The sequence below is a fragment of the Podarcis pityusensis genome (genome assembly GCF_964106645.2).
Source record: "Podarcis pityusensis genome assembly, chromosome: 13".
NCBI lineage: Eukaryota > Metazoa > Chordata > Lepidosauria > Squamata > Lacertidae > Podarcis > Podarcis pityusensis.
In genome coordinates this window covers 12396321-12422052 of record NC_138038.1, presented here as the reverse complement: position 1 = coordinate 12422052, position 25732 = coordinate 12396321, and the positions used below count along the sequence as shown (strand labels likewise).

Below are 25732 nucleotides of genomic sequence, written 5' to 3'. Positions count from 1 at the left end.
TTCTTCACTTCTGTCCAACATTTTTCATAATTATCTTTAAATAAATTCACATTTTTAGCAGTCATGTAAACCCCTAGATATTTCACTTTCTTGACCAATGTTAATCCTGTCTCCTTCTGAAACCTCTCTTTCTCAATCTCTGTAAGATTTTTCTCTAACACCTTAGTTTTGACCTTATTCAATTTAAATCCTGCTACTTGACCAAATTCTTGGATTAATTGCAATACTCTTTTTGTACTGGATTCTGGCTCCTGTAGTGTCAAAACCAAATCATCAGCAAAAGCTTTCAGTTTATACTGTTTAGCTCCGAGTTGTATACCTTTAACCAATTGGTCTTTCCTGATCATATTAAGTAGGACCTCCAGGACCGATATAAAAAGCAATGGGGAGATTGGGCAACCCTGTCTTGTTCCTTTCTCAATCTTAAACTCTTCTGTAACTACATTATTTACGATCAACTTAGCTTTTTGTTCCGAATATATTGCACCTATACCGTTTTCAAAACTTTGGCCTACCCCCATTCCCTGTAAATTTTTCTTCATAAAACTCCAAGAAATATTATCAAAGGCTTTCTCCGCATCCACAAATATTAGAACCGCTTTAGTATTAATATTAACTTGTAATTTTTCTAAAATGTTAATTATGTTCCTCGTATTATCTGACAAATGCCTCCCCGGAAGAAAGCCCGCTTGGTCTTTATGGATTTCTTTCACCAGTACGTTTTTTAATCTTTTAGCCATAATTTCTGCAAAAATTTTGTAATCCACATTAAGTAAGGATATGGGACGGTAGTTCTTAAGCTGTGTCTTTTCCGCTTCTGTTTTTGGTATGAGTGTAATATAAGCTTCTTTCCATGACTCGGGTGCCTTTCCTCCCCGTAGTATTTCATTGCAAACTTCTTTCAGAGGCTGCATTAACCATTCTTTCAAAGATTTATAGTATTTTGCAGTCAAACCATCTGGCCCTGGAGATTTGCCCAATTTCATATCCTGAATGGCTCCTTCCACCTCTTGGTCAGTTATTATAGAATTTAACATCGATTTACTTTCTTGAGAGATTTTTTGTAGTCCATTTGTTCTCAAAAACTGATCAATGTCCATTTCTTTCTGAGTCTCCTGCGTGTATAACTGTTTAAAATACTTCTGAAAACACTTTCTAATCTCCACAGGGTTCTGTATACTCTTTCCTTCTACCACCAAGTTCGTAATAGTATTAAGTTTTTGTCTTTTTTTCATTTGCCATGCCAACAATTTCCCACACTTATTTGCTGATTCAAATGTCCTTTGTCTCATCTGTTTGATCTTCCATTCTATTTCCTGATTCGTCAATTTCATATATTGTACTTGATATAACTTTATCTCTTTTAAAATCTCCTGTGAATTCGGTTTTATCCTCAGTCTCTTTTCTCCGTCCTTTATTTTCTCCAAAAATTTTTCCCTCTTCTCATTTTGGAATCTTTTCCTAATTGTGTTTTGTTGTATTAAGAACCCTCTCATAACTGCTTTACTTGCATCCCAAATCACTCTTTTCTCGGTCGTAGTGTTCATGTTTATCTCGAAGTAGTCTCTCAAGTTTTTCTGGGCCTTTTTGATGATTTCCTCATTCCTAAGCAAGGAGTCATTCATCCTCCATCTAAAAGCTCCAATTGGCGTTAATGTCATTTCCATCTTTACTGGGTTGTGATCAGAGCAAATTTTAGGACAAATTACCGCTTTTTTTATCTTCGGGGCCAGTCCCCTAGTTATCCAGATTTGGTCTATTCTTGTCCATGTCATTTTTGCTTCAGAGAAGAAGGTTCCTTCTCTTTCCAAGGGGTTCTTTGTTCTCCAAATATCTACAAGGTCCATGTTGTCAATCATTTCAAAGAATGTCTTTGGTAGTCTGCCATCTTTCGTCACCGTTTGTCTTTGGGCTTTATCCATGTTTGCAGACACTACTCCATTCATATCTCCCATCAAAATTATATTGTAATCCAGATAGTCCAATAGGATTTCATGCAGTTTTTTGAAGAATTCTGATTTTCCCTCATTTGGCGCATAAATACCTAATATCAAAAACTTCTGACCGTGAAGCTGAATTTCAATTGCAATATATCTTCCTTGATCATCTTTGAATAAAAATTTTGGTGACAGGCTTTCCTTTGCATAGAGTACTACTCCTCTTTTTTTCACATTGTCTGATGAAATAAATTCTTCTCCTAGTCTTTTATTGATCAAAATTTTCCGATGTAGCCTTGTCACATGCGTTTCTTGTAGACAAATCAAGTCCAAATGTTCTTTTTTTAATATATGAAATACTCTCCCCCTTTTTTCCCGGGAGTTCAAACCATTAATGTTCCAGCTTAATACTTGCAGTGTCATATTGTACTTACTCTCCTTCTCCCCCAGCAGCCCCCAAGAGTTTATCTATATCTGTCGGTGGCGTTGATTTTCCTTTTTTTTGTGGACTCTTGTCCAGTACGGCAGGCTCTTTTCCCAGTCCTTTCTGTAGATCTTCTTCGTATGTGCTCAGGAACTTATTTTTTTCCTCCACTGATCTTATCTTTATCTTTCTTCCTTTGAAACTAAAAGATAGGCCTTGAGGGAATTCCCACCTGAAAAGGATCTTACTTTTTCTCAACAGGGCCACCAAGTCTCCAAAGTCTTGTCTTAAATCCAAAAGATGTTTCGGTATGTCTTTAAAAATTTCCACTTTTGATTGCAGAATTATCAAAGGTTTCTCGTAGTGCAAACCTAAAATTTTATCCCTCTCTTCTTTAGATCAGAGGGTAATCAAACAATCCCTTATTTTAATCTTTTTTCCTCCTTTTCCCAATCTGAAGGCCCTCACAATCTTGAAATCTTCTTGTTTCAAATCCGATTTCCAAAATTCTGCAAATTCTTGTGTCAAAAAATTTATCAAGGTGCCCGTCTCCAGCTCAGGAACAGCTCTAATTCTTAGATTGGTTTGTTTCTCTCTGAGTTCGATCATAGACAGCGTCAACTTGTGATCTGCAATTTCCTTCTGTAAGCCAGGTACCTTCTCAGTTTCCAGCTGCTCTACTTTAAATTCCACAGCAGCAGTTTTTTCCTGTGTCGACTTCGACTCCTGCAATAGTTTCTGAATGGATTCTGTATTACTGTTCACCTTTTCCCCCAAGTTATCTAGTGTTTCTGTATTTAAATCAATTTTTTTATTTGCAGTGTCAACTTTCTTATTCGTTTCTTCAACCTTTTTATTCGACTCGTCAACCTTTGTACTAAGTTGTAATAAAGTTTCATTAATCCTGGCCAGAGCACTGGCTAGAACTTCTTCTGCCATTCCACTGGACTTAACTTGTGTTGCTGTCGTAGGCAGACCAGCAGATGATTGCCTTCGATGCCCCCAGGCTTTCCCAGACCTCAAAACTGACACGTCTAATTTCTCTCTGCCATCTGCCATAACAATGTAAAAGTCAAGGCCACTCTCAGATATGCTGTTCCTGTTTAGCAGTGGAAAATTCCCTTGTTGCAATTTCAGAAAGTCCCCCTAGGTGGACACTGTTACAACAGTCCAAAGCAGTCACTTTCCCTTTTAAAGTAACAAAAGAAAAAAACAAACTGTAGTCAGAGAAAAAGAAACAGTTCCAAAAAGTAGCCTTCCAATTATTTTTCCAACGAAGCTGGCCACAATATATCCACCTTACTGTCAGCAGATCTCTTTGACAGCTTTTGACAGCTGAGACGTCTCACTGGCAGATTATTCTTTGAGCAACTTTACATAGTCCAAAAACAAACCCCTTCCTTTCCTACTTTCAGAAGGGTAGATTCAGAAAAAGTTCTCAGGTCGGAAAACAGCTCTTTTCAAGTTAAATTTCAACGTTTTAGCTCAAAGTCTCTATGCTTTACACTATCTACAAGACGGGAAGCGGACTTCCTGGATATACCTCCCGCCGCGGTAGCCAATTCAGTCCTTATTTTCATTCCAATTCACAGTCTTTTTCTTTTAAAAATTTAATCCAATTCACAATCTTTTAAGTCCAATTCCACCTACTCACGGGTAGTCTTTTAGTCCGAATGTTCCAGGAAAGAAATCAGCGCTCTCTAGCAACGGCAACACGGCTCCGCTCCGCGAAAGCAGCAGTCAACTCACAGCACCGCGCCTCTCCCCCGTTCCACTCCGAAGCCTCAAAAAAAAAAGGCTTCCTCGCGCGTTGGGGGGGGCGCTGAAGGGTGCCCGCCGAGTCTCCACGTTCGCAGGCTTCACTGCCTGCAATTTCTGAGGGTCCCCTCTTCGCCGCAGCGCTCAGGACCCGATTTTCGCGGAGCCGATTCCCTCCGATCGAAGGGAATCCTCCGTTCGCTAATGGCGCTGACCGGAAGTTTTCAAGGGCTGATTTCTTGTCCTGTGATAAAAAGCCTTCTGTTTCGACTGCCAAACCTTTCAGGGGAGCATTTGCAAGCGTTTGGCACCACTTTTGAGTGAATTGCCAAAAGTCAGATTTTTGCTGCAATTGTGACCCCGGGGCTTAGGGATTTTTTCAAAAAAAAATATTTTTCCGCCCGTTAAGTTTTCGAGGGCTGATTTCTTGTCCTGTGATAAAAAGCCTTCTGTTTCGACTGCCAAACCTTTCAGGGGAGCATTTGCAAGCATTTTCGAGGGCTGAAATTGTGACCCCGGGGCTTAGGCATTTTTTCAAAAAAATCTTTCTCCGCCGGTTAAGTTGCCGAGGGCTGATTTCTTGTCCTGTGATAAAAAGTGTTCGGTTTCCACTGCCAAACCTTTCAGGGGAGCATTTGCAAGCGTTTGGCACCATTTTTGAGTGAATTGCCAAAAGTCAGATTTTTGCTGAAATTGTGACCCCGGGGCTAAGGGATTTTTTCGAAAATCAAATTACCGCCGGTTAGTTTTCGAGCGCAGATTTGTTGTCCTGTGATAAAAAGCCTTCTGTTTTGACTGCCAAACCTTTCAGGGGAGCATTTGCAAGCGTTTGGCACCATTTTACTTCATAGCTGGGATTACTCAAAACAAGGTTTCGCAGGTTAATTCCCAAACTTTTAGTTTTGCTGTCAAGAAGGGTTTTTTAAAACTCTGTGCAGCTCACATATGTGGATATCTAGAGGGATAAATTTCAACTAACGTATACTCTCCTACCTATTAAAACCCAGCCCACACAGTGGCAGGATCTTGAAACTTTGGGAAATTCTCTTGAAAATGATCTAGAACATGTTTAGGAACAATGAGTCTGTAGGTTGACATTTTAATGGAATGATCCCGTGACTTCAGGGTGTGATGTGTATGCAGCCTTAGAGTTCAGAAAATAGAGGCATGGAAAGGCCATATGGTTCAACCTGGAAACCAGCCAGATATTCATAACAGAAAATATAATCTGGGGACCACAGCTGAGGACCTGCCAAGCTATCAACAGCTGTGGACAAGTCAAGCCAGGGAGCCCAGCCACATGCACCACTGACGCTAATAATAATAATAATAATAATAATTCTATGCCACTCATCTCCTCTGAGCCTCAGGCTCCTCCTACCGTCACAGTTCCCTCTCATCATCGCTGATGGGCACAACTGTCTTGCCAAGTCTCTCACCATCATCTGCCAGGCATCCCTCCTGCAGGGCAATATAAAGCTTGCTTGCAAAGTGGCACTTTGTGACATCAGATGACGCACAGGGGCCAGGCTGCTGGGTTGTCAGGCAGCTCAGTTAAGAAGAATAAAAATAGGGGGGTTAAAGTGTGCTGGGATGAGGCCACCATGGGTCAGGCCAGAGGGTGCCATTGGGATGTGTGGTTGTGCCTCCCCTGGTTCTGCATCTTGCTCCCCTGCCTGTTCCGTTAGCTGCTTGATAGAATCATAGCATGGCAGAGTTGGAAGGGATCCCAAGGGTCATCTAGTCAAACCCCAGGTAATGCCAGGATCCTGCCCACAGCCAGCCCTAGCTGGGCTCCAAACTCTGACCATCTTCTTACCAGCCAGATGCACTGACCCCTTGCAATTCTGGTTCGATAGATACCTCTTCACCTCTTTTTGATCTATTTGGGGGTTTTTTAATAATTTCATCTTGTTTCTGCATCTTCACTTTGACTTCCTGGACTTTTGTTTCTAAGTCTTTTATGTTTAATTGTCATTTGGTTGACTTGGTTAGAAAGTTCCATTATTAAATTCGAATTTTTTTCCAATCTTACTTCCCATATTTTCCACTTTCCCATCTAATATCCTGATATTTCCATCCAATATTGTCATTTTTTTCACCTAGATTTTCCCCCATTCTTTCCATTGCTGCTGTAAGTTCTTTCAAGTCCATGTTGCTTTCACTTTCTATAATTGAGACTCTTCGTTGGTGAATCAAGGATGTCGCAAAACCGCTTGTTGGTTGAGCTTTCTTTGATCCCATTGGATTTCCGTCTCCTCCGTTCTTCCTTTTCAGTTGTCTCTCAGTGTTTTATAATTTCTAGGGAACTCCCCTAAAATAAATAATTATAAGTCCATTCCCTTCTGGATTATTTGATATTTTGCACCCCTTCTTTCTAGGGTGGTATTAGAAAGGAGCTGAAGGAAAAAAAGATGAGGGAAACCCCTATTTCTGTGTTATATGTTCTCCCCTCTGTATTTTAAAATTTCCTTAATATTATTCCTGTAGTTATATTTTTGCCCCCCAGATGGTGCTGTTCTTCGAGATGTTTATTTTCCTGTCACTGTCTATTCCAGTACTGGCCACACGGGGTCACTGTTTATTTTCCTGTCAATGTTTATTCCAGTAACCTCTTTTTAAAGAGTCACACACAGTGATGGTGCAAACCAATAATACAAAATTAATCTCACTACGCTCCTGCCCTGTGTGAGATAAAGCCTGCTAGAGACCTTTCCCTTGAAGCCATAGGTTGTGAACCCACCATACATTTGGGGCTCATCCCCAGTTCCCCTTGAGTTGTGTGCATAGCTGTCAACTTACAGATTTTAAAATAAGGGACCAGCAGCCTCAAAAATAAGGGATCAGCATCCAAAATAAGGGATTTTTCCGAGCACAGGTATGTTCAACTTCTGAGCCCCTCCGAGCCAAAGGCAGAAAGCCCAGCCAGCAGTCAAACAAAGCCTCAAGCGGTGGTTCCCACAGCGCAGCAATCTGGCAAAGGGGATGCAGCAAGGAAAACCACCGTCACCTCTCCGCTGGGAAGCGCTGAGCAAAGGCGAGTCCCCAGGCAACGCGGCCGATTTGATCAGCACAAGGCATGCAAGCTCCACCCCCCGGTCGTTCTTAGACTCCTTATTGGGTGAGCAACGCAGCCAAGCAACACAGTTGGAGCCTCCCTCCTCCCCGGCCGGCAGGGAAGGAGGGAGAGGGGCTGCTTCCTTTGAAACCCGGGAAATTTAAGGGACATCATCAATAAGGGACAGCAGCGGGACGCGGCGCTGGGATAAGGGACTTTCCCGCCAAATAAGGGACAGTTGACAGCTATGGTTGTGTGCCCAGCAAGCTCAGGTGTGTTAACAGATTTGCTCTTTGCTAGACCGGCCAGCCTGGTTTGCAAAAGTCAGCCCAGGGATTCCTTGTCCAGCACAGTCCTGTAGCTTCTCCTTTCATTGATATCCAAATTAATCAAAATCCTACCACTGATCAATTTCTAGTGTTTAGGGTCTCCTGCAAATGTACAACAGTATTTTTCCTGCATAGTTTTTAATACTACTATTGTTATGAGCAATGAAAAACCTAGGCAGCATCTTAAAAAGCAGAGACGTCACCTTGCCAACAAAGGTCCATATAGTTAAAGCTTTGGTTTTCCCAGTAGTGATGTATGGAAGTGAGAGCTGGACCATAAAGAAGGCTGATCGCCGAAGAATGGATGCTTTTGAATTATGGTGCTGGAGGAGACTCTTGAGAGTCCCATGGACTGCAAGAAGATCAAACCTATCCATTCTTAAGGAAATCAGCCCTGAGTGCTCGCTGGAAGGACAGATCCTGAAGCTGAGGCTCCAATACTTTGGCTACCTCGTGAGAAAAGAAGACTGCCTGGAAAAGACCCTGATGTTGGGAAAGATTGAGGACGCAAGGAGAAGGGGACGACAGAGGATGAGATGGTTGGACAGTGTTCTCGAAGCTACCAGCGTGAGTTTGACCAAACTGCGGGAGGCAGTGGAAGACAGGAGTGCCTGGTGTGCTCTGGTCCATGGGGTCATGAAGAGTCGAACACGACTAAACGACTAAACAACAACAAATTGTTGTGAACCGCTGCATGATTATAAAGTAAGTAAAGTTTGTTTTTTAAAGTTCCCCAGTTGATGCCTGATTCTTTCTTAAGTAGGACAAAAGGAGGGAAGGCAGCTAGACTTGCTCAAAGCAAGGTTTTCACAACCTAATTCCTGTCCTTTTAAGTTTGCTGTCGAGGATGGGATTTTAAAACTCCGTTTTTAAGGACCAGGTGGCAACCCTACTTCAGGTATACAGGACCCACACTTTGAATGGTGTTTGCAAACCGTAGATCCTTTAGGTGTTATATGGTCTCAGCAGCTGCTCCCAGTTCCTGGTCCAGCTGTTGCTACATCTGCTAGCTCCTCTCAGATATGCATGAGCCAATCTGATCTGAGGGGAATCCCTTCCTGTCCTCCAATATATGGGACAACCTGTTTGAGCAGCTTAACCCCTTGATTGAGAGGAAAACTCCCTTGGGCCCTGATGGTAGCTGTCTAATCCCAATGCCAATAGTAGTTTCAAAGGGGGAATTTTCCTTGCGATTGAAACAGGGTAGACTTCCTTCCCATCTGCTGTGAGCCTGATAATTTTCTTGCATTTTTTGAAGCTACGTTTTGCATTTAACATCCTGTCTCCTTTGTTCCTGTATGTGCTCTCTAAGCATTTCCCAACACCAATCTCTCCATCTTTTCCAAGTACAGCCCTACCAATGACAGGAAAAGATGGCTTGAGATGCAATGGAGCCAATCCGCATTAGTAATAATAATAATAATAATAATAATAATAATAATAATAATTTATACCCTGCTCATCTGGCTGGGTTTCCCCAGCCACTCTGGGCGGCTTCCAACAAAACACTAAAATACAATAACCTATTAAACGTTAAAAGCTTCCCTAAACAGGGCTGCCTTCAGATGTCTTCTAAAAGTTTGGTAGTTATTTTTCTCTTCGACATCTGCTGGGAGGGCGTTCCACAGGGCGGGTGCCACTACCGAGAAGGCCCTCTGCCTGGTTCCCTGTAACTTGGCTTCTCGCAGCGAGGAAACAGCCAGAAGGCCCTCAGAGCTGGACCTCAGTGTCCAGGCAGAACGATGGAGGTGGAGGCACTCCTTCAGGTATACTGGACCGAGGCTGTTTAGGGCTTTAAAGGTCAGCACCAACACTTTGAATTGTGCTTGGAAACATAGCCCCCCCCCCTTTGCATAACATATCTGTTCAGATACATTGCAATTTTGTTCAGTCTGTGAGTGCCGAGGATGGAAAGCCCCACACACAAATGCCGAACATCGATTTGTAGAAAACACAACTTGAAAAAAGAGACAATGAACATACTTTCGTAAACCAAGAAAACGTTATTGAAAATTATTTCAAACAAAGAAACAAACAAAAGAAACTGGTTCTAAGACTGAGCCTTGGTTTGGAAGGTGCCAGAACTTCAGCCTGCAGCGTGGCCACCTGGTTGTTTGGCTGAAAAGCAGGAGAAAAACAACAATGGTCAAGGACAATGGGAGTGTTGGTCTCTAAGGTGCTACTGGACAATTTTTAAATATATATATATATATATATATATATATATATATATATATATCGACTGCGTCAGACCAACACGGCGACCTACCTGAATCACACCTATATATGCAAAGTAGAGGAAAAACACCCAAATCCTGTCTTCATTTCCTCTCTTATCGATCCGCCCCAGGCATCACTCAAAGCCTTCCTGCAAATTAGAAAACAAACAATACATAGCCATCAGTAAACATAGGAAAAAACAGGAATCTGCCTCAGCCCTTTTGTATAACTGTCTAAAACACGACAATCGAAGTATCGTGAAATGCACTCTGTACGGTGTTCCATTTCGCTAAAGGAACCAGACGATATTAAAGGGAATTTGCACTTTTAACACCACCCACCTGGGTGTCTGGCTGAAAAGCAGGAGAAAAAGGACAATGGTCAAGGACCATGGGAGTTGCAATCGAGCATCACCTGTAGGAGAGCCCCAGTTCCCAAACCTGTCTTATTAGTGTCCACCTTTTTCCAGAAACGCATCCACAGCATGAACACGTATGCTCAACTTCATGGGTAGGCAAACTAAGGCCCGGGGGCCCGGATCCTGCCCAATCGCCTTCTCAGTCCGGCCTGCACACTGTCCAGGAATCAGCGTGTTTTTACATGAGTAGAATGTGTGCTTTTATTTAAAATGCATCTCTGGGTTATTTGTTGGGCATAGGAATTCGTTCATTATTATTATTTTTCAAAATCCAGTCCGGCCCCCACAAGACCTGAGGGACAGTGGACTGGGCCCCAGCTGAAAAAGTTTGCTGACCCCTGCTTGTAGGGTGTTCTCCCCTCCCCATGCAAAGCTTCCCTTCCTCTTACCTGTTCTTTTTGCGGGAGACTTCGGCAGCAGCCACAGCGGTGCACACAGGAGATCCTGCAAGAAAGAATGGATATTTGAAGCAAGGGAGAATTTGACGCTAAGGCCGCTTTGAGGGAAGAATCCCTGAACATGTGAAAGGCCTGTCACAGACCGAACGCCGGGGACAGAATGTCCCCTCAGACGCCCACTCAGCTGTTCCACCCACCCCAGGGACTTAAAGCAGATCCCACCGCAGAGCTCACAAGAGCCGCCTTTTGTTAGGAACCATCAGATGAACAGGAGATGCAGCAGAAGAGCATCTCTGACTGCATGGCTTTATAAGAGGATGAGGCGACTGAACGGGGGGGGGTGGGGTGTCAAAGGCTACTAGTCCTGATGGAGCAAAGAATGCTTCAGAAAAGCCATTGCAGGAAATCCCAGGTGAGCAGAGGGCTGTTGGGCTCGGATCCTGTTTGTGGCTTTCCCAGTGGCATCTGGGAGAAGAGGAGGCTGGACCAGGTGAGCCCTTGGCCTGATCCTGCAGGCCCTTCTTGTGTGTTTCCTAAGGCCCCCCCCTCATTCCCCTTGTCCCATTACCTCTGAGGTGAGAGGCATTCGTCTGAGCTCCAGCCCCTCCCAGGATGCAATGGCTTCCAGGCTGAGTCTTTCCCTCACTGCAAAACAAACGGAGACCTCAGCCAGCGCCTGGCTCCCAGTCACGCTAGCCCCAGTCTGGGGCAGGAGGGTGGGGGACATGGGAAGGGGGCATTTCCTCCTACCTGATCTTATCAGCTCTTCCCACTTGGCCTCTGTAAGGGTGTCTCGCCTCTGTCCCGGCCGGCCTAGCTCGGAAGCAGAGCCAAAGTCTCCTCTTTCTCAGAAATGAGCAGAGATGCTGTTCCCAGCATGAGAAGAAACTTTGGCTGCTGCTTCTGCGCCAAACAGGGCCGAGATTGAGCCATGCCCGCAGAGAAGGGGCAGTGGGGAAGAGGCGCGAGGGATGGCAACCAGGAACCACAGAGATGTCCTCTGGTCCTTTATCCCGGGAGCTGGAGTTGGAGCCTCATCCCTGGAGTCATGACTCTGTGGAGGAAGCAGGGTATCGTATGGGCTCTCATGTGAATGGGCTCTCACTGTCAGCGGGTTCCCCAATTATCGCCCTGTCACACCATGCTGCTGTGGAAATTCACAGGGCATAAAATCACTAAGTTTTGTAATCTTCGCAGTTGTACTCTGGTCAAGGACAATGGGACTTATCCCCCAGTTCCTAAATCTGTCTTAATAGTGTCAGCCTTTTCCCCCAGAAATGCCCCCATAGCATAAAAATGTACGCTCAACTTGTAGGGTGTTCTCCCTGCTCCATGCAAATTTTCCCTTCCTCTTACCTGTTCTATTTACATGGTGGCTTGGGCAGCAGCCACAGCAGGGCAGACAGGAGATCCTGCAAGAAAGGTGTCCTTGAAGCAGGGGAGAACTCGACGCTAAGGGCTGCTTCGAGGGAAGAATCCCTGAACATGTGAATGGGCTGTCACAGACCGAACGCCAGGGATAGAACATCCCTTCAGACGCCCATTCAGCTGTCACGCCTATCCTAGGGACTTAAAGGAGATCCCACTGCGGACCTCACAAGAGCCGCCTTTTGGCAGGAAACATCAGATGACCAGGAGATGCAGCAGAAGAGCATCTCTGACTGCATGGCTTTAAAAGTGGATTAGGCGACTGACTGAAGGAGGAAGCGGTGAAAGACTACTAGTCCTGATGGAGGAAAGAATGCTTCATAAAAGCCGTTGCAGGAAGTCGCAGGTTGGCAGAGGGCTGTCGGGCTCGGATCCTGTTTGTGGCTTTCCCAGTGGCATCTGGGTGGCCCCTGGCAGAAGAGGAGGCTGGACCAGGTGAGCCCTTGGCCTGATCCTGTAGGCTAGGCCCTTCTAGTGTGTTTCCTAAGGCTCCTCCTCCAGGTGGTGGATGAAAGGGGGAGTGGAGGGGCGCGGTGTGCCCCCGGGTGCCATCTCTGAGGGGGGTGACAAGAAGCCACCCCGCGGGGGGCTCATTCCGCAACCCCCAGACGCGGCGGCGCGAGCCGCCACCATTGTGCCGTCACAGCTGTGTGAGGAGGATCCCTGCCACCGCCGCTGCAGCCGTGAGCGGAGGATCCTGCTGCTGTCCATGCAGTGCTTGCGCAGTTATGTCGGCAACCGCCCAGTGGTGCATGCGTGGCACCATTACGTATGGTGCATGTGTGTGCTCCGTATGTAGTGGCGTCATGCATCTGCCGTACGTAGCGGTGCCACACATGCACCACCGGGCAGTTTGCCCCACTCCCGACACCCCACACCGGGTGCCGGTTAGCCTTCCTTCGCCCCTGCCCCCTCCTTCCCCCATTCCATTACCTCTGGGGCAGAAGTCCTTCATCTGGGCTCCAATCCCTCCCAGGATGCAATGGCTTCCAGGCTGAATCTTTCCCTCACTGCAAAACAAACGGAGACATCAGCAGGCATCTGGCTCCCAGCCACACTAGCCCCAGTCTGGACCAGGAGGGTGGGGGATTTGGGAAGGGGGCATTTCCTCCTACCTGATCTTACAAGCTTTCCCCACTTGGCCTTCTGTATGAGTGTCTCATCTCTGTCCTGTATATACAGAAACTATCAATAGTGGTGACAGTAATAATAATACAACAAAACAACACCACCACAAACTGGCTTATAAGTATAAAGGGACCCCTGACCATTAGGTCCAGTCGTGACCGACTCTTGGGTTGCGGCGCTCATCTAGCTCTATAGGCCGAGGGAGCCGGCGTACAGCTTCCGGGTCACGTGGCCAGCATGACTAAGCCACTTCTGGCGAACCAGAGCAGCGCACGGAAACGCCATTTACCTTCCCGCCGGAGCGGTACCTATTTATCTACTTGCACTCTGACGTGCTTTCGAACTGCTAGGTTGGCAGGAGCAGGGACCAAGCAAAGGGAGCTCAACCCGTCACGGGGATTCGAACCGCCGACCTTCTGATCAGCAAGTCCTAGGCTCTGTGGTTTAATCCACAGTGCCACCCGCGTCCTGGCTTATAAGTATAAAACCAAGTTAACTAGAATAATAGCTAGACTAGAGATAGACTTGTAACCATTCAAACAACAAACATACTAAGGTGCCATGTGCAAGACAAAGCCTGGAGATACTGTAAACATGGAGTGGATAAAAGTACAACTCTATCTTAACAAGTTACATGTGCCGTAAACGTTATACAGACTGGATAAATGAACCGTTCAACAAGTAGTGTAAGTCCAATCACAAAACGGCAATCCCGTGCCGCCACAACGGTAAGGGTATCACACTGGAGAATATGAAATCATGGGAAACCTGTAATATATCCAGAGAACAGGTCTCCTGTTGCCTACTTGCGTTATTCTCACCAGGGTGGTGGCTTTGATTTGCCTTCCCGTGACTGATCCATGCATACGGCTTTGTGTTTCCAACTCAAGACCCATTGAAGAACGTCTCATCCAGTTCAATCGTTGAAAAACAGCTTTGAAAAACTTTTTCATATTTCAGTATGTTTGTTGTTTGAATGGTTACAAGTCTACCTCTATTCTAGCTATTATTCTAGTAAATTTGGTTTTATACTTATAAGCCAGTTTGTGGTGTTGTTGTTTTGTTGTATTATCATCTCTGTCCCAGCCAGCCTAGCTTAGAAGCAGCAGCCAAAGTCTTCTCTTTCTCAGAAATTAGCTGAGCAGCAGTCTTAATCGGAGGAAGCTTTGGCTGTTGCTTCTGCACCAAAGATCTGGCAGCCAAAGGCCGAGACGGAGCCATGCCCACACAGAGAAGGGGTGCTGGAGAAGAGGCATGAGGAGCAAGCTGTTTCTGCATGCCTTCCATCAGCGCCTTGAATGGGCTGCACTGGGATGCAGAAACAGCAGCCGGAAACCGCGCAGATTGTTTCCTTCTGCTTTGTCCATCATCTTGGGAGCTGGAAACCGAGAAGCGTCCCTGGAAGCGTGGCCCTGTGAAGGAAGTGGCAAGTTCGATGCACCAAAGTTGTAGACTTTCTGCAGTTGTCAGGTAATTGGGAACCAGTTAGAACTTTGTATGGTGAGAGAACAAGATCAGACAGCTGATCTCACAAGAGCCAGCTCCTTGCAGGAATAAGGAAGCCAAGGAGAATCAGATGCCCACAAGAGCATCTTGGATGAGGTGGCTTTCAAAGAGGGTAAGACAATTGCATGGGAGAGAGGCCTATCCAAGGCAACTAGCCATGATGGCTATGCTCAGCGTCCCTGGTTGAAGGGAATAATAATAATAATAATAATAATAATAATAATAATAATAATTTATTATTTATACCCCGCCCATCTGGCTGGGTTTCCCCAGCCACTCTGGGCGGCTTCCAACAAAACACTAAAATACAGTAACCTATTAAACATTAAAAGCTTCCCTAAACAGGGCTGCCTTCAGATGTCTTCTAAAAGTTTGGTAGTTATTTTTCTCTTTGACATCTGGTGGGAGGGCGTTCCACAGGGTGGGTGCCACTACCGAGAAGGTCCTCTGCCTGGTTCCCTGTAATTTGGCTTCTCATAGTGAGGGAACCGCCAGAAGGCCCTCGGCGCTGGACCTCAGTGTCCGGGCAGAACGATGGAGGTGGAGGCACTCCTTCAGGTATACTGGGCTGAGGCCGTTTAGGGCTTTAAAGGTCAGCACCAACACTTTGAATTGTGCCCAGAAATGTACTGGGATCAAGTGTAGGTCTTTCAAGACCGGTGTTATATGGTCTTGGCGGCCTCTCCCAGTCACCAGTCTAGCTGCCGCATTCTGGATTAGTTGTAGTTTCCTGGTCACCTTCAAAGGTAGCCCCACATATGCTATGATAAGGTGGGCACAGGACATTGGGCATAATATCATGTTTGAGGACTGGGAGAGGTTGTGGAGTAATGGATTGAAATTTACTGCATGTAACGCCCTGAAAGAAAATGTAATGAAAATGATTTATAGATGGTATATGACCCCAGTCAAACTTGCTAAAATTTATCACCTGTCTGATAATAAGTGCTGGAAATGCAAAGAGTGCGAGGGAACGTTCTTCCACCTCTGGTGGACTTGCCCTAAAGTGAAGGCGTTCTGGGAAATGATTTATAATGAACTGAAAAAGGTATTTAAATATACCTTCACTAAGAAACCAGAGGCTTTCCTTTTGGGTATTGTCGGCCAAGGGGTGGCAAAGAAGGACCAGACATTTTTTATGTATGCAACAACAGCAGCAAGGATACTTCTCGCAAAACACTGGAAAACTCAAGATCTACCCACACTGGAAGAATGGCAGATACAACTGATAGACTACATGGAACTGGCTGAAATGACTGGCAGAATCCGTGACCTGGGAGAAGAGAGGATTGAGGAGGATTGGAAGAAATTTAAGAACTATTTACAAAAACATTGTAATTTGAGTGAATGCTAAATAAGATGCTAGACTAAAACAACTGAGCACCACTAAATTTAGAAGTTTTTTAAGAAATTAAGTAAGACTGTGAAAATTTAGCTCCTTTTGAGAATTATATGATTATGAAATATAGAAGGGATATAAGATTTTAAATAAGATGATAAATTGCTGACAAAATGTTTCAACGATGAAAATGGGAGCGGGAGATGTGAGGAAGTCCAAAGAAAATGTGAAAATATGTTAAGACCGATGTTACATTGTTTATCTTGTCTATTTTTATTGTAAAATTTAATAAATTGCTTTAAAAAAAACAAAGGTAGCCCCACATAGAGCACATTGCAGTAGTCCAAGCAAGAGATAACCAGAGCATGCACCACTCTGGCAAGACAGTCCGCGGGCAGGTAGGGCCTCAGCCTGTGTACCAGATGGAGCTGGTAAACAGCTGCCCTGGACACAGAATTGACCTGCGCCTCCATGGACAGCTGTGAGTCCAGAATGACTCCCAGGCTGCACACCTGGTCCTTCAGGGGCACAGTTGCCCCATTCAGGACCAGGGAGTCCTCCACATCCGCCCACCTCCTGTCCCCCAAAAACAGCTGCCATCCATCCTCCAACCACCTCCAGACACTCACACAGGACCTTCACCGCCTTCACTGGTTCTGATTTGAACGAGAGGTAGAGCTGGGTATCATCCGCATACTGATGAACACCCACCCCAACCCCCCTAATGACTTCTCCCAGCAGCTGCATGTAGATGTTGAAAAGCATGGGGGAGAGGACAGAACCCTGAGGCACCCCATAAGTGAGAGCCCAGGGGTCTGAACGCTCATTCCCCCCCCCACTGTATAGGAGCGGAACCACTGTATAACAGTACCCCCAGCTCCCAGCCCCTCTAAGCTGTCCAGAATGCTTCTGAAAAGCACTTCCTGGAAGCCACAGGTAGGAAAAGTGTTCCTATGAACCCCAAAAGGTATTTCAGAAGGACCCCTTCCTTCCCTCTGCCCCAGTACCTGAGGGTCCTCACATCTCTCCAGGGATTTCACCAGAACAAATGGGAAAGGTTCCCTCACTGCAAAGAAAATGAATAATAATAATAATAATAATAATAATAATAATTTTTATTTATATCCCGCCCTCCCCAGCCAAAGCCGGGCTCAGAGTGGCTAACATCAAATGTATAACACATTAACATAAAATCAGACAATCAATTAAAATACATCCTCATATCAGATCAGGATCAGAATAAAATCCAATCAGATGGCAACCCGCAGATTAGGGTTGGGGACCTTACATGCTCACCAGGCCCAACTGTTTGTGCTGAACTTATATGGGCCTGTGAGAAAAATTGGGAGGCCATTTTCATGAAGACATTAGCAGGCGCCCGGCTCCCAGCCATGCTACCAGCAGTCCGGCGCATGAGGGTGGGGACACGGGAAGGAAGCATTCCTATAATATTGGGCACTCAATTGGCATTTCCACCTACCTGAACTGTGAGCCTTTCCCCCCTTGTTCTGGCCTGCCTCTCTCAAGGAAGATGCAAACTCCTGGAAGCCACTGGTGGGGAGAGTGTTCCTACGACTCCCAAATGTTTCAGAAGGACGCCTTGCTTGCAAAACAACACTTTGTGACATCAGCTTGGAAACCGGGGCCAGGCTGCTGGGATGTCAGGCAGCTGCATTAAGAAAAATAAAATCAGGGGGGTCAAAGTGGGCTGGGATGTAGTCACCGTGGGTCAGGCCAGAGGGTGCTGTTGGGGTGTGTGGTTGTGCCTCCCCTGGTTCTGCGTCTCACCCTTCTGCCTGTTCCTTTAGCTGCTTGATAGAATCATAGTAGGGTGGAGTTGGAAGGGATCCCAAGGGTCATCTAGTCCAACCCCGGGCAATGCCAATGAAGGAGGTGAGGGCAGGTGCCCCAGCTAGGCCCGAAGTCACCCTAGGCCTCAAAACCAAGTTTCCCCTTTCTCTCTTCTAAAAAACCACAGCTTTAGCTTTTCTCTGCTCTTCTCTGCTTTCTCACAAGATGCTGCTGCATAGGCAAAATGTTACTTTTATCAGTATGAGAGAGCTTCAAAAAGGCTAATGAATAGACTCTATCAGTGCCAAGAATAAGCAGGCCTGGGAACTGACTCTTATCTCATTCGGTTGCAACACATCTTGGACACGCTGAGACGCGAGGCTCCTCAACCCCCTTGGCTTCTCATCCCCCTTTCCTGGGAAGGGTGCCAAGAGTCCCAAAGACAGGAGCTTTCTGTTCATGCTCAGGAAACTCATCATGGGGCAGGGCTCCTGAGGAGGGAAAAGGGGGAGGGAACTGGAGGGGAATATATGCTCTGTGCAAATGGCTGTGCTTGTGCTTGTTTGTGAAATTATCACACTAGCTCCTTCTACCAAGCCCGGATGCTAGAAATAAAGCTCTTTCTCTGAAATTATCCCTTGAGTGTCTGTTTGACTCCCATTTCCCTCTCCCCGGGTGCAATGCTCTTCCCACCAGAGGGCAAAGCCTGAAAAGGCTACACCAGGATCCTGCCCACAGCCAGCTCTGTCTGGCCTCCAAACTCCGACCATCTTCTTCCCAGCCAGATGCAATTGACCCCTTGCAATTCTGCCTGGGGTGGAGAAAGGGGAGAGAGAAACGTTTTGCTCCCTCTCTCAGGACACGGATATGAGAGCCACAAAATGCAGCCCTTTCGATACCTTCAAGGGCTGTGACAGGGAGGAGGGAGCAAGGTTTTGAATAAACATTCACAAACGTTTTATTGATAATAATCAGCTAAATAGTTTGAGGAGCTATACCACTTTGTAACATGCAGAAAACAGCAGTCTCAGAGAAACCAAAGACTGGAACTGAGGGAAGGGGGGGGGGGTTTGTGAGGGAGGGTGGGGGGGAGGGAGGAAAAATGGGGGAAAAACAAGGATGATATGTTTTTGGATAATATGTTTTGTTTTAATTTTGAATAAAAAAACTTATATAAAAAAGAATTTAATAGGGTTATTAAGGTAATAGTATTAGAATTACTATGGGAATGCTAAGGAGGGAGGGGGGAAGAGAGAGTGTGGAATTCTGGTGGTGAGTGATGATTGGATGAGGATTTGAAAGGGAATTTGAATGTGAGGCAGTTGAGAGTCAGTTGAGAGCAGTGGGTTCTGGAGGGGGTGGTTGGGCATCTAACTATTCAGTTTAGGATCAGAGGTCTAGTCATGATTTTTGTAATAAAGCAGTATATAAGATTAATAATAATAATAATAATAATAATAATAATTTTTATTTATACCCCGCCCTCCCCAGCCAAGGCTGGGCTAAGGGCAGCTAACAAGCAATAGTAAAAACAGGTTGAATGAATATAACTTAAAAACAAGATTAAAATACAACATTAAAATATTGAAACATTAAAATATTAAAATGCAGCCTCATCATAGGAGGAGAAAAGGAAAAAGGAAAAAGAAAGAGGGGGAGGGCATCAAATTGGCTCCAAGCCAAAGGCCAGGCGGAACAACTCTGTCTTACAGAGAAAGAGAATTTGAGGCCATAAGCTCAGGTACACATGTCATCCAACAATCATTTAGTGAATCATCCATACAATCTCCTTTAGTGAGGGTGTAGTACCTAGGTTCTGTACCAACCATTGATATTTTTTGCTTTTTTCTAGGAAGGATGTGGGCGGGGAGAATTACAGTGGTGCCTCGCAAGACGAAAAGAATTCGTTCCGCGAGTCTTTTCGTCTTGCGATGTTTTTCGTCTTGCGAAGCACGGTCCGTCGCAACTGCGCCTCTTCAAGCGGTTTTTTTAAAAAAGCGCAAGACGTTTTCGTCTTGCGAAGCAAGCCCATAGGGAAATTCGTCTAGCGAAGCAACGCAAAAACGGAAAACCCTTTCGTCTAGCGAGTTTTTCGTCTTGCGAGGCATTCGTCTTGCGGGGCACCACTGTATTGGATTCAACGCCACAGAAGTATTCCCAACCAGGGTGGACATTGGGCTCTAAAATGTCAATGGCGCCCTGTGAAATGCTAAAATTTGGCACCCCTCCCTCTTGTTCTTCAGCATGGTTTAGGCACCTTTTGCAGCGTGGTGCCCAGTGGGAGCGCACTGGTCGTGCCATCCTAAAACTGCCCTGGCCCAACCTTGGGATGCGCTTTTGGCATGGGAGAGAATCACATCCCTTGTCCTGCCCTGGTGGACCAAAGAGAAACAAAACTGTAGGAAGATCTAAATCAGGCCTTCCTCCTCCAGCTGGCAAGATGACTGGGAAACCCTTCCCCTGCCTCAGAAGGTCACAGCATACCTGCATATTTTGGTTTTTATCATGGCACCGCTGGGCTGCTGCTTGGCCAGAGCCTTTCCCAAACCTTGGCCCTGAGAAGGAAGAAATATCTCAAAATCGTCGGGATAGCCAGCCGCTCTAGGGGATTGGGCCCTGAGGATATTTTTTGTTCTTTTCTAGGTTCATAGGTTTATGTTCTGGTTCTAATGATGTAATAGGGGTGGAGCTCTTTAAATATATGGGGCTGCCACACACTCCTTTGATTTTTTAAAATAAAATAATAATTTCCCCTCGTTTTCAAAACACACGCATTGTCTCTTTCTTCAAGTTCTTCAATTACATTTGTTGTGAGACACTGGTGTTATATGCAGTATAGCATTGGGAAGAAAGGGGGGGAAGGGGGATATAAAATTGGGGGGTCAAAGGGTGCTGGGATGAGGCCACGGTGGGTCAGGCCAGAGGGTGCTATTGTGGTGTGTGGTTGTGCCTCCCCTCGTTCTGCGTATCGCTCCTCTGCCCGTTCCTTTAGCTGCTTGATAGAATCATAGTAGGGTGGAGTTGGAAGGGATCCCAAAGGTCATCTAGTCCAACCCTCAGAAATGAAAGGATCCTGCCCACAGCCAAGCTTGGCTGGGCTCCAAACTCCAGCCTTCTGGTTACCATTGCAATTCTGCAGGGGGGAGAGAAATGTGTTGGTTTCACTATCATAGCACTGATATGAGATCCGCACCATGCAGCCCTTTCAATACCTTAATGGGCTGTCACAGGGAGGAGGGAGCAAGCTTGTTTTCTCTTGCTCCAGAGGCCCTTAGGATCTGAAGCAGTGACTCTCCTTCCTTGGAGGTTTTCCCGCAGCGCTTGGATGGCCAACTGCCATGGATCATGTAGTTGAGATTCCTGCCTTGCAGGGGGTTGCACTAGATGACCCTCAGGGTCCCTTCCAACTCTACAATTCTATGGTGCTATGTTTTAAAGAGCATCCAGTGTGCCTTTGAAGCCCATGACTTCCCCCAAAATGATTTGTGGCATTGTGGCTTCCTTCTCACAGACCTACAATTCCCAGAACCGCTAACAAACTACAATTCCTGGGATTGTTTAGGGGAAGATATCTGCTTTTTAGAACAGGGATGAAGAACCTGTTTAGTTATTTTGCTTATTTCTGATATGACTGTGCACACTCCTTTTCTGACTGGGTCCTCGATTACTTGGTTTGGTGGGATCTGCTGATTCAGACACAGCGTATGTCTGAGAAGGCCCCACGAAGTGATCATGGGGAGGAGGTGCGAGGAAAAAACTTGTGACATTGATTTTTTTGGCAAATTGGAAGGGCTGTGGTGGGATCCAGCACCGGCAACCTGGAGCCCCACTGACCACTTAACTGCTCTCTTCTCCATCAGCTTGGGAGCTTTTTCTGGGACGTTTGCGGGGTATAATAGCATCCTTTATCATTTGAGCATCTTTATCAAGATGCTAACAGATCTGCCTGCCTTTGAATGAAGAATAAAGAAATATAAAATCAGGGGGGTCAAAGTGTGCTGGAATGAGGCCACGGTGGGTCAGGCCAGAGGGTGCCGTTGGGGTGTGTGGTTGTGCCTCCCCTGGTTCTGCGTCTCTCTCCTCTGCCCGTTCCTTTAGCTGCTTGATAGAATCATAGTAGGGTAGAGTTGGAAGGGATCCCAAAGGTCATCTAGTCCAACCCCCGGCAATGCAGGGATCCTGCCAACAGCCAAGCTTGGCTGGGCTCCAAACTCCAGCCTTCTGGTTACCATTGTATATGCATGTTTGAGCATGCTAACAGATTTGCCTGCCTTTGATCAGTTGTGCTTCAAGGGAAGCTCACCAGTCCTCTGATTCCTTAATATTTTCCAGCCCAGATAGATGCTAACCAAAGGAGCTCACAATAGTCATCTCCTTGCAGGAACAGGCATAGGAGACTTAGATACACCACAAGAGTGTCTTGGATGGGGTGGCTTTCAAAGAGGACTAGACAATTGCATGGATGAGACGCCTATCCAAGGCAACTAGTTGTGTGGGAGGGAGCAATGCTTCTGAAAAGCACTTGCTGGAAGCCACAGGCTCCCCAAGCATGTTTCACAAGGACTCCTTCCTTCCCTCTGCCCCAGTACCTGAGGGTCCTCACGTATCTCCAGGGATTTGGCCAGAACGATGTAGACGTTGGGGTAAGGCTCGCTCCATGCAAAGAAAACGGAGACACCAGCAGACGCCTGTCTCCCAGCCATGTTAGCACCAGTCTGGCGCATGAGGGTGGGGGACATGGAAAGGACGCATTCCTATAATATCGGGCAGTCAAGTGGCATTTCCACCTACCTGAACTGTGAGCCTTTCCCCCCTTGTTCTGGCCTGCCTCTCTCCTAAGGAGGATGCAATCTCTTGCTGGAAGCCACTGGTGGGGAGAGTGTTCCTATGACTCCCAAATGGTGTTTTGGAAGGACCCCTTCCTTCCCTCTGCCCCAGCCATGCTAGCACCAATCTGGGGCCTGATGGTGGGGTGACGACATGGGAAGGCTACACCTGCTTTCTCCTCTCAGATATACATGAGCCAATCCGATCTGAGGGGAATCCGTTCTTGTCCTCCAAGTGGGATAACCAGTTTGGCCATGTTAGTGCTTCAGCATGAGCAAAGCCCATCTCCCAGGCGTTCCCCTTGAAGGCAAGGCACAATCCTGGGACACTCGACGACTGCCTGGCTTCCCATTTCCCTCCCCAACTCTAGGACCTGGCACCTGAGCCGATTCTACCTTCCTGGTACCTCTTCATGACTGAGTTCCTAGGTCTGGAGGAATCTCTGCTATTGGAAGCTATTTGACAAGTCTCTCACCATCATCTGACAGGGATTCCTCTTGCAGGGAAATATAATGCTTGCTTGCAAACCTGCACATTCACAACAGAAAATATAATCTGGGGACCACAGCTGAGGACCTGCCAAGCTACCAACAGCTGTGGACAAGGCAAGCCAGGTAGCCCAGCCACATGCACCAGTGACGGGTGATGCTGACAACAACAACAATAATGTTATTTCTATGCCACTCCTCTCTTCTGGGGCTTGGAGCTCCTCTTACCTTCAGGTCTCTTCCAACTCTATGATTCTATGATTCAGAGTTCCTCCCTGTCATCATTGCTGATAGTACCATAAGTCTCTCACCATCATCTGATAGGCATCCCTTTTGCAGGGCATTATACGGCTTACTTGCAAAGCGGGACTTTGTGACATCAGCTGGCAAACAGGAGCCAGGCTGCTTGGTTTTTCAGGCAGATGAATTAAGAAATATAAAATCAGGGGAGTCAAAGTGTGCTGGGATGAGGCCAGGGTGGGTCAGGCCAGGGGGTGCTGTTGGGGTATGTGGTTGTGCCTCCCCTGGTTCTGCGTCTCGCTCCCCTGCCCGTTCCTTTAGCTGCTTGATAGAATCATAGTAGGGTGGAGTTGGAAGGGATCCCAAAGGTCATCTAGTCCAACCACTAATCCGCTGCCACCAACCAGGTCCTCCCTGGTAAAATCACTTCAGTCTCAGTCAGCTTTTCAATTAATAAAGAAGAATGTATTTTATTTCAGACATAAAACAAAACTTTTACAGCATTCCAAACGGTGTTCCTCTTTACTTTCTTAATCTTATGTTCCTCTCTCTATCTCTGCTACCTCCCCACACTCAAGGACCAACTGCTCTAACTGTCTCTATTACCAACTGCCTTTCCCAACCAGCCAACCCATGAAATCCAACCAACTGCCCACCAATAACTCCCAACGAACTCCTCCTCGACCCACTGACTCCACCCCCCTGGGTCCTGTCTGTGCAACCTATTTAACTATTTCCCCTCCAGCACTCTCTCATATTTGTTAACGTCACATACCTCCCCCCTTAAGAAGTTTCGATTCAGGAGGATTAACTTCTTAAAGTTACACTCCTGATCAAACAGTTTTGTATGTGGTTTATATATATATATATACATACATAAACAAGTAAATTATTGATTGTCCTTGTTCATCCTTCACTCTCTGGTTTTCGTGATAAGGCATCCGCCACAATGTTCAAGGATCCTTTCACACTTTTGATGGTAAAAGTGAAGTCTTGTAGTAGTAAGGCCCACCGCAGCAACTTACTATTACTCTTCATTGATCGCAGCCATATCAACGGTGAGTGGTCTGTACATAACACAAAGCCTCGTCCCCAGAGGTATGGCTTCGATCTTTGAAGGGCCCACACAATTGCCAAGCATTCTTTCTCAACCGCCGAGAGGTGCTTTTCTCTAAGCAGTAACTTCTTGCTGATGTAGGCGATTGGAAGCAGGTCTCCCCCCCCCCCCCGAAATGAAAGGATCCTGCCAACAGCCAAGCTTGGCTGGGCTCCAAACTCCAGCCTTCTGGTTACCAGTGTATATGCATGTTTGAGCATGCTAACAGATCTGCCCCAGTACCTGAGGGTCATCACGTTTCTCTAGCGATTTTGCCAGAATGAAGTAAACGTTGGGGAAAGGCTCGCTCCATGCAAAGAAAACGGAGACATCAGTAGGCGCCTGTCTCCCAGCCATGCTAGCACCAGTCTGGCGCATGAGGGTGGGGGACACGGAAAGGACGCATTCCTATAATATCGGGCAGTCAAGTGGCATTTCCACCTACCTGAACTTTGAGCCTTTCCCCCCTTGTTCTGCCCTACATCTCTCCTAAGGAGGATGCAATCTCTTGCTGGAAGCCACTGGTGGGGAGAGTGTTCAGGTGGACCGAAGAGAAACCCTTCCCATAAAACTATAGGAAGATCTAAATCAGGCCTTCCTCCTCCAGCCGGCAAGAGGACTGGGAAACCCTTCCCCTGCCTCAGAAGGTCACAGCATACCTGCACATTTTGGGTTTTATCATGGCACCGCTGGGCTGCTGCTTGGCCAGAGCCTTTCCCAAACCATGGCCCTGCGAAGGAAGAAATACCTCAAGATCGTCAGGGTATCCAGCCACTCTAGGGGATGGGGCCCTGAGGACCCTCCCTGGTGATTTTCTTCTGGGGCACAGCCCCCTCAATATTCCCCTCCCATCTTCCTTCCCAACTCTGTCATATCCTCAGTCTGTTGCCGCTGCCTCCCAGCCACATCCCTCCTTTTTCTGCCCGACACAGAGCAGCCCAGCAGCAGTACAGGGGAAGGCAAGCCAGCGGAGGCAGGGCCCTCCTGCGGTGGGGACATAGGGCCAGCCCCAAAACTATGGCAGGGACATGGCCTGAACACTGGCGAGGGTGCCTGCCCAGCTGATACAGGGGAGGGTGGCAGAACAAACGCCCCTGCCATGCTGCCCATGCGCACGTCATCACTGGCTGCCGACGCTCGCTGCTCCTGCCTGGGCACATGACGGCCCGACCCCTGGCTCGTAAGGAGTGGGGCGAGGGGCTGGGGCGAGAAGGGCTGTTGCCCCCCACCCCAGCCCTGTTACATTGAGGTTGGCGCCAAGACCTCCTGGCACATGTGGGGAATGGATTCCCCATGGAAACTCAGAGACCCTGGCTTATGTCTCACAGCTGGGCAGGATCCACCCTG

The 25732-nt window shown here is 46.7% G+C and overlaps 2 long non-coding RNA genes across 8 annotated transcripts in view; one reads left to right on the top strand and one right to left on the bottom strand.

Annotated features, from left to right (window-relative positions):
* Positions 1-25732, top strand: part of LOC308460701 — a 286341-nt gene that overhangs the window by 257595 nt on the left and 3014 nt on the right. The window lies entirely within an intron of this gene.
* LOC308460598 lies at positions 9490-24654 on the bottom strand. Of its 7 annotated transcripts, none has more exons than XR_013978592.1 (7): positions 20219-21067; positions 17424-17612; positions 16951-17009; positions 11111-11596; positions 10534-10588; positions 9776-9874; positions 9490-9624 (listed from the first exon to the last, which is right to left on the bottom strand). It is a non-coding gene; the product is annotated as an uncharacterized lncRNA (long non-coding RNA). The 7 variants fall into 7 exon arrangements; XR_013978593.1 differs by lacking the exon at positions 20219-21067 and adding an exon at positions 18733-18793; XR_013978594.1 differs by lacking the exon at positions 20219-21067 and adding an exon at positions 18634-18735.